The 8,930-nt window shown below is 47.0% G+C and overlaps 1 long non-coding RNA gene across 1 annotated transcript in view; it reads right to left on the bottom strand.

Moving 5' to 3' along the window:
* The window catches only part of LOC142589519 (uncharacterized), a 580,475-nt gene extending 572,553 nt beyond the window's left edge, over positions 1–7,922 (bottom strand). Inside the window, exon 1 of the long non-coding RNA XR_012829879.1 lies at positions 7,828–7,922. This is a non-coding gene — a long non-coding RNA (uncharacterized LOC142589519). The remainder of the gene's footprint in view (positions 1–7,827) is intronic.
* Between the last annotated feature and the right edge of the window lie 1,008 nt (positions 7,923–8,930).

Below are 8,930 nucleotides of genomic sequence, written 5' to 3' on the forward strand. Positions count from 1 at the left end.
GGAAGTCACCTTTTGAGACAGCCTCAGATATATAAGAGAAGAGATATGACGATGAAAAAATTAAGAGAGGGAATTTCAATAAAGAAATCAGTTGACAGTGCAGCTGCGTTCTCGTCTAGTCATTCGTTCTGTGGTTGTGTTCCTTAAGTTCTGCTGCTACAATCCTCAAAGAATGAAACAACTAGTTCAGTTAAACACCATTTTTACATTCATTTTCAGCGCTCTGAGCGTTTCTACTTGTTTCCTGCATCTGCTTGACTCATGACAAATATGTCTTCACATAGCCTTCTTCACTTGCCGGGCCCACTTATCCTCATGTTGCATCAAGGAGAATGTTTTGGCGGATGATGTAAGGTTGCTACTCGGGATGTTGTCACCTTACCAAGGATACGCAAGAAGGATTATGAAGATACTCCGAGCTGAAATGTGGAAGCAGATTCGCCTACACACCGACTTCCTCAAGGTGAGATCCTCTGGGAAAAATTCATATCGTATTAACTTGGCCAGTGGCAGTTTTAGCACTGAACACACGTGGAATAAGTGGTTCCTGCCAAGTTTGAAGCCAACAATACAAGGTCAAGAAGAGTATGAGAAGATAAGCAAGAACCCAGTGGTCCCAGTAGGACAGGTGCAGCTCTCACAACTTTCTAAGGAAGTATTGGAACTCGATCCAAAATTTGCGTTTCCCCCGAGACTAGACACTGCAGGGAAGCTTGCCATTATCAGACAACTCGCAGCAAAAGCGAATGAAGCGAACGCTAGCAGAGTTGTGGCTGAAGGAGTACATACACTGGCTCTTTGAAAAGAATGCAAACGCCATGTGCACAGTTTCGTTGAAGCTGTGAAGGAATTGAAAAAAGAAAACTTCATATTGTGCCCTTCATACAAAGAAGGGGGATTTGTAGTATTCGGTGCCAGCAGCTACAATACAAGAGCATTAGAAGCCATCAACAAGAACTTCCACGAGGTAGAAAATAAAGACCTAAAGGAAGCGAAAAGAAAGGCCAAGATGCTTCTAGGAGAAACAAGTAATAGTAACCAGCTGTGCAACAAGGTTAAAGCAGTAAAAACCACCACGCTGTCGGTGTTCTTCAGCGCAAAAAGCCATAAAATTGGTACCCCGTTCCACGCCATTTTATCGGAAGCAGACACGTGGAAATCGCTGCTTTCGGCACCCCTTTCAGGCAACTTTCCTAAGTTAGGGCAGAAGATCTGTTCATTATTAGGAACTCTGAAGAACTAACCTCCGAGATAAGAATTTATGAAATGAATTATTGGTATGGGTTCTCGATTGACATCGAAGACATGTATTATTCAATACAGCACGCGGATTTGATGAATGTACTGAGAGAGACCATCGAGCAAGCAGCCATTCCATTTCAAAACTTGGTAGGAATGTCTGTGGAAACCTTCTTGGAGCAGTTGAGCCCCTATCTCGCTGCCACAATCGCTGTACATGATGGTACCTTGTTTGTCCAAAAAAAGAGGAGTCCGCATTGAATCAAAAATAGCACCGATCCTGAATGACTTGTACATCAAGGAAAGGCACATCACACGGATCTATCGATATGTGGATGACTTCTTGATACTGTGCCAAACAGAGAATGCAACTGATTACCAACAACTTAAGGACACCGTACTGGAGTCCTTTCGATCAACGTGCCCAGAGCTGAACTTCACTTATGAGCATCCGAACCACAGTTCCCTGCAGTTCCTCGACATTTTACTAGTATTCCAACCGGGACATCTACGCTGGGGTACAAGCCCAGAGCACAGAAACAATTTCTTCCCTTCATGTCAAGCCATTCCAAGACTGTAAGAAGGGCAATAGCGAGTGCAGTGTTTAGTTCAGCCCTAAAGAAATTATGCCAGCATCAAACTGAACAAAGTTTTCAGCGGCAGTTAAGTAGGCTGAAAAATGCAGGGCACCCCGTGTCACTGCTATGCAGCATAGCTGAAGGCCTCTTAGTGAAGATTAAAAGGAAACAAGAAAGCAAAAGCTGACCTGAAGTTGCGGATGCCAAAAATAATTCTGAAAAAAATCGATATATGCATGGACTGACTCACAATCTCATCAAGATTGGTAAAATATGAACGCACTGTCCTAGTAGTGTGTTTAGCACCAAACAAGGGAAAAAGTACGCGCGCACGAGTGAACCAGGGAAAAAAGGAACCACAATGTCAGATCACGCACGTGAGCAGATACTGCGATTGCGTCAAAGATGTAGTGCGCACCATCCCCCTGTCCTGTAGAAAACAATACATAGGGCAAACAGGAAGATGCCTTAATGATCGAACAAAAGAGCACACATCATCACTTTCAGGGACCCCTGGCAGCAATCTGGCCTTACATTGCAAACATTGCAAAATGAACAAGAAGGGGCAAGATAGCCAAGTAAGCACGTGCACCCCGAAATTTCATGAAATACAAGTCCTCAAAAGGACTGAGCACGTGCTGGTGGGCGAGTTGGTTATGCATGATTACAAAGACGGTGCGAAATAAAACAACAGACGAAGGAAGGAGACACGAACAACCACGCAGGCGCACTAACAACTCAGTGTTTTATTTCTTGACATAGGAATAAATAGCCGCTGTCAAGGATCAAAACAACAAGAAGAAACAGGGCCGTCATCTGCATAGCACAAGGAAGCCGCGATACAGAATAACTTGTAAGTGTCGCTCCCAAGATACACCAGTTCCTTTTTCGAAAGAGAAACTGAAGCTTCACTGATACAATCATCACCACGCTGCTTGATCTCAAGCGCTTTACACATCCGACATGTTACACATCTGACAAGTAGTTTATTCCGTTCCCTTGTCATGTGGTTCATCATATGTAGGCCAAACGGGCAGATGTCTGAATGACAGATTGCATGAGCGTCGATATAAGATTGAAACCCAGCTCTCCGGTCATATAAGTGCGCATTCTAAGGCTTACAAGTGCATCCCAAATTTTGATAGAACCTGTGTTTTGAACAGAGCTGATGATCAACTCACAAGGGAGATATTGGAAGCGCTTGAGATCAAGAAGCATGGTTATGATTGTATCAGTGAAGCCTCAGTTTCTCTTTCGACAAAGGAATTGGCGTATCTTGGGAGCGACATTTAGAAGTTATTCTGTATCGCGGCTTCGTTGTGCTATGCAGATGACGGCCCTGTTTCTTCTGGTTGTTTTGATTCTTGACAGCAGCTATATATTCCTATGTCAAGAAATAAAACACTCAGTTGTTAGTGCGCCTACGTGGTTGTCTCGTGTCTCCTTCCTTCCTCTGTTGTTTTATTTGGCGCCATCTTGGTAATCCTCAAAAGGAACAATAGGCTAACTTGGGAAATTCTTGAGGGATTTGAGGTAAGTAAAGCAGGAGCGCAACGTGTAAGCACACCGTTAGTCGCCTTGACAAGAAAGGAATTCACCATTTTGAGACAGCCTCAGACAGATAAGAGAAAAGATATGGCAATGAAACAAATAAGTGGGAATTTCCATTAAGCAATCAGTTGACAGTGCAGCTGCGTCCTCGTCTAGTCATCCATTCTGTATCCCTGTTTCTTAAGTTCTGCTGCTACAATGCTCGAATCATATATTGACCATACCAGTTGTTTTGTCATCCTTATACTTTGTTACGTGCATATGGCCTTTTATCAAAAATACAAATTTGTGAAGAATCAGAAGGAAGTAACCAGTTTTCACACATCACCTCATCATGCCGTGCCACTGGTGTTTGCACAAACAGTGTGTACTCGGACACTAACAACAAGCAGCTGAATTTCTTGCACATGCAAGGCACTCACATCCCTCAGTATAAAACTGTATACTTTACCTAATCTAGAAATACGCCTCAGGATTTCTTCTGTTCCCACCAATGTCCATATTACAAAAATGAGGAGTGCCCAAAATTTGCGTTCATGGGAACAGTGCATAAGCGCGTCCACATTTCACGACAGCGCGTATGTACTCATGTGACATTTAAGCTGTTCCTTATATTGCCCTCACCAATTATAAACACCTTCATAGCACAGAAATAACTTCTGAAAAACACATAAGATACGTGAACGAGGCAGAAAGGGCCGGAACCAAAACTCGCCCGCAATGCATATGCACGGTTCACCTCAGAACATATGCATATTGCATAAAACGAACACTAGCACCATTGGGACACATTGCAGGTAAACATCACAGTACATTTACGCTTCGTAATAGGAAGAACCCTAGCGCTCGAACTTTCTGTACGTGTTCGCGGTAACCAATGCGCATCGCAGCCCGCAAAACAGTTCACACGAAGCGAGACACAAACAGCAGATTACGAATGACTGCGATGAGACGATAATGAAGCTCATCGCTACACATCCTGTCATCACTTCTGAAAGTCTAACCAGTACGGCACAAACTTGCAATCTTCGTGTCGATGAAGCGCGCACACACAACACCTACGAACACCATATGCTGAGGTGGGCGATCGCAATCTTTTAATTTTGGCGCGTACCGAACTGGTGTCATGCTTAGAATGCAGGTGTATGCGATGGCCTTCGCGTTTGTAATGCACATGAAAAAAACGGCCTAAAACACACAAAATCGACGGCTCCATTACTTCCGACCCTCGCGTAAACACAATACACATCCGTCTGTTTCCTTTGGCGATCGCACGAACTGAAGAGGTCAGGAAGAGTACAGCGGCTTACTGCGTTCGACAAATAGCTTTGCAGCTGCTGAATAGCTATTGCAACGATCACAAAAAAACACACAAAAAACAAACTGCCGCTGCAGCCTAGGGGCCTAGGCCTCGCGCTCCGCTTCGCTACGAACCAGCACCATGTTTATGCCATATGGTTTATGTGGTCGCCGCACGAAAGCAAAAGTTCACGACCGCCTCTCGTGACGTCACGTCGGCCATTACTGGCGGACTGCTCGCTTGCGGCGCGGCGTGTGGCCATGGGCGGTTTGAGCGTAAATCGGCCCTTAAGGCATTTCAAGTGCACAGTGGTTGCAAAGAGCAATGTCGTGTTCTTGCTCGCCAGCCATTCTATTCCTGCACCGCGGTTATCTGCACTGGCCAGTCGAGACTTTCCGGGCCATGGAGGAGCTTTTACGATCGGCCTGCAGAGGTACTGACCTGCAAACCTCTCCTAGCCCGCTTCAGTTGTTTCGATCGAGCCGCGGGGGTGGGGTCCTTCGCAGAACTGAAGACCACCTCCAACTTAACCAACCATGCGCCTCCTCGTACAGCCCAGCGGCGCCGGCCAGGCTAGCCATTTGGCGGGCCGAGTATTGTTAGTTAATTCGCCGTCGCCGTCACGGTCTATTTGGAGCAAGAGGGCTCCTGGCATACGGTGCCAAGAACATACGGTACACCGAGCATACGGTGCGCGGCGATGATGTTATCGACCTTGGCCTTTATAGGGAATATCGCGGTGACGCCGACGGCAGAAATGCGCCTTGAGTGTCCATATAATTGCTATCGCCGTAACGCATGCTCTCTATATGCTGTAGACTTGAACTTATTTTGACCCCAACATGTCTCCTCGATAGAAATATCCCCTCAATACCACTTGAGCCTTCATCGCCCCATCTGACCGCACTATCTCCCAGCGTATCGAGCTGCCCTATACTACCCGCCTTGGCGACCATCTCGTCCTATATGCTATTACTGTTGTTATCGCGGCCGCATATCATGTTTTTGCCGCAAACGCCGACAAGATGAGCATCGCGGGTACATGAGTGAACGCGATGTGTATTATTGTGGGGCTACTTGTCAAAACCGGAGTTACGCGTCCCCTCCGCGCCGTTCCACATCTCCTCCCACAACACCCGAGGCACCGAATGGTTACCGCAGCACCAGACGCCGCTTATCTACGCCCTTCCGCCGCTCCTCGCCACCGCTCCGGACTGCCACGTTCACCTCTGACCGTCGCCAGGAAAACTAAGTAATGCAGTTTTCGGAGTAAAAACTGCATTTACCGACATGACTACAATTCCTCTAGCGCACCCTTGTAATATGATGTCTGTGTTCGTTGAGGGTGTGCAAGTTGAAGGCTTATGGACACTGGTGCCACTTTATCTGTTATGCATGCTGATTTGTGTAAGCGTCTCAGGAGAGTTAGAACGCCTCACGACGGACCACTGCTAGTTGCAGCTTAAAGGAACTGTATCCGCCCTTCCGCGTTTTGTAGTGTGCGTGTAATTATCGACGGCATTATCCACCACATACAGTTTGCTGTGCTGCCCCCATGCTCCCAACAGCCCATTTTAGGATGATATTTCCTTGCCTCTGCTTCTGCTGCCATATGTTGTGGGCTATGTGTCGTACATATGACCGACCCCGATTATTCGCTTGGCGATGAAAAGCACCAGCCACTTCGTCTTCTCACTGCAGAAGGTACTGTGCTACCTCCAGGCTGTCAGCAAATTCTGACCATCACGTCCGACGTCATCGACCATGGAGATGCTTTAGTAGTACCTTCTGCGCGTTGTTTTACAAAGGGGATAGCCATTGTATCAGCCCTAGTTAGATTTCACAATAGGTCTTCGCTTCTCGCCGCAAGGAACACAACACCCGAGAAAATTCTCCTTCTTAAAGGCGCCGCTTTGGCTTGCGATGCTGATTCCGAGCCTCTCTGTGTTGTTCCCCTGCTGGCGGCTCCCCCTGCAGTCACTTATGCTGGACATTATCCCTCTACCTCCGCTCTTGCAGCCGTAATCAGCCCCGACTTGACCCCTTCGCAGACGAAACAGTTACATAGTTTGTTGAAGAGGCATGAAACTTTATTCGACGCCCATTCTCCGACATTGGGTCAGACTTCCGTCACAACGCATCGCATTCAGACAGATAGCAGATCCATCGTACGTCGCCGGCCGTATCGGGTGTCCCTAGCCGAGCGCAATATTATTGAGGAAAACGCGGCCGACATGCTGCAACGTGAGATAATCCGACTCTCTACTAGCCCTTCATCGTCTCCCATCTTTTTGGTCCGAAAGAAAGATGGCTCTGTGCGATTTTGTGTCGATTACCGAGCGCTAAACAATATTACGCGCAAGGATGTATACCCTATGCCTCGCATTGACAATGCCCTCAATTCTCTGCAAAGTGCCAAGTACTTCTGCAGCCTGAATCTGCGTTCAGGTTACTGGCAAATTCCGATGCACGAAGACGACAAAGAAAAGACAGCGTTTGCAACCCCAGATGGTCTTCACGAGTTCAACGTCGTGCCCTTCGGCCTCTGCAATGCTCCATCAACTTTTGAACGCATGATTGACACTGTTCTGCGTGGCCTGAAGTGGAAAACATGTTTGTGCTAGCGGGACGACATCGTTATTTTCTCATCGACATTTGCCCAGCCCCTGCAACATCTGAACTAGGTTCTCACATGCCTCGCTAACGCTGGTCTTCAACTTAACACCAAAAAGTGTCGTTTTGCAAGCAGGAAGATCAAGGTGATAGGTCACATTGCGAGCAAAAATGGTATTCGATCTGATCCTGACAAAATTTCGGCGGTGCTTTACTTTCCTCGACCAGAAAAGATCAAAGAATTACGCAGTTTCCTTGGCATCGCTTCCTATTTTCGCCAATTTATACGCAACTTCACCTCTATAGCTGCTCCTTTACACAACCTACTTTGTTCTGGAGCTCCCTTCGTGTGCTCATCGGAATGTGAATCTGCCTTTGACCAGCTGAAGGGCGCCCTCTCATCTGAACCTGTACTGTGTCATTTTGACGAGACTGCGCCCACAATCTTGCACACGGACGCTAGCGGCATGGAATTGGCGCTGTTCTCCTCCAGCGAGACACCTCTTTGCGTGAGAGAGTCGTTGCATATGCAAGCCGCGTACTCACTCCTGCCGAGAAGAACTATGCCATCACCGAGCAAGAATGCCTAGCTGTCGTTTGGTCCGTCCAGAAGTAGCGCCCTTTTCTCCGAGGCCACCATATTACCATCGTTACGGACCATGACGGCTTATGTTGGCTCTCCACACTCAGGAACTTGTCAGGACGTCTTGGTCACTGGATTCTTCGTCTGCAAGAATATGACTGAGATCATCAACAAGTCTGGTTCTCACTGCCCGCTTCCTACATCCGCACTCATCAATGACTCCGCAACCACCTCCTGGGACGCAATCCCTGACGTCTCTCCTACGGCGATTTTGTCCGCCACTCTTGGCCATCTCACTTCGGACGACCATGAATCATTTTCGTCTCATCAACTCACCGATTCGTACTGTCAACCTATTATAGACCGCCGTCGTGGAGCTTCGCGCCTGCCTAACGCCAGGCTCCGTAGACAGCTGACACAATTCAAGTTATTAAAAACTCCGTGCTGTACCGCCATATCCATCATCCTGACGGACAACGCAGTGTTCCCGTACTGCCTCGCTGCCTTCCTGCTCGTAGCGGACTGTGTCGAGAGTCCTTCGCCGCGTCTCTCAGGCTCAATAAAGGTCAGCCTTTACTGTGACGTCACAATATATTTATTTATTTATTTGTTTATTTACAAAATACTGCAGGTCCAAGCTAGGGCCTATGCAGGAGGGGTATCAAGAAGGCTTATACAAGCACTGGTAAAAACATCAAACAGAAATGATCACAGATCTTGAAGAGAGGGAAAAATAATATATTCATAAACATGACACATCAATGAGCACCTTATGGCCGTGAAAACAATTGTAAACATTGCAACTTTAGCAAAAAGAGTTTTTGGATTCACGACAAAAGAAAGAAAAAACAACAACAAAAGAAATATAACATAAGCGAAGACTAGTGGGTAGTAAAACAAAACCGCTATAGCACCGCAGAGTTCCGTATACAGCGCATCCAGATGGTTGCCCAGGAGTTAACGTGTGTCTTTCACATAGTCAGCTGCATGGCGTTTGCATGGCAGTTTCATAGGCAGTGGAATTGCCGTGTAGATGACCACCTACCGACTAGCCCTCTTAAAGAGA

The sequence above is a fragment of the Dermacentor variabilis genome, chromosome 8, assembly GCF_050947875.1.
Source record: "Dermacentor variabilis isolate Ectoservices chromosome 8, ASM5094787v1, whole genome shotgun sequence".
Taxonomy (NCBI): Eukaryota; Metazoa; Arthropoda; class Arachnida; order Ixodida; family Ixodidae; genus Dermacentor; species Dermacentor variabilis.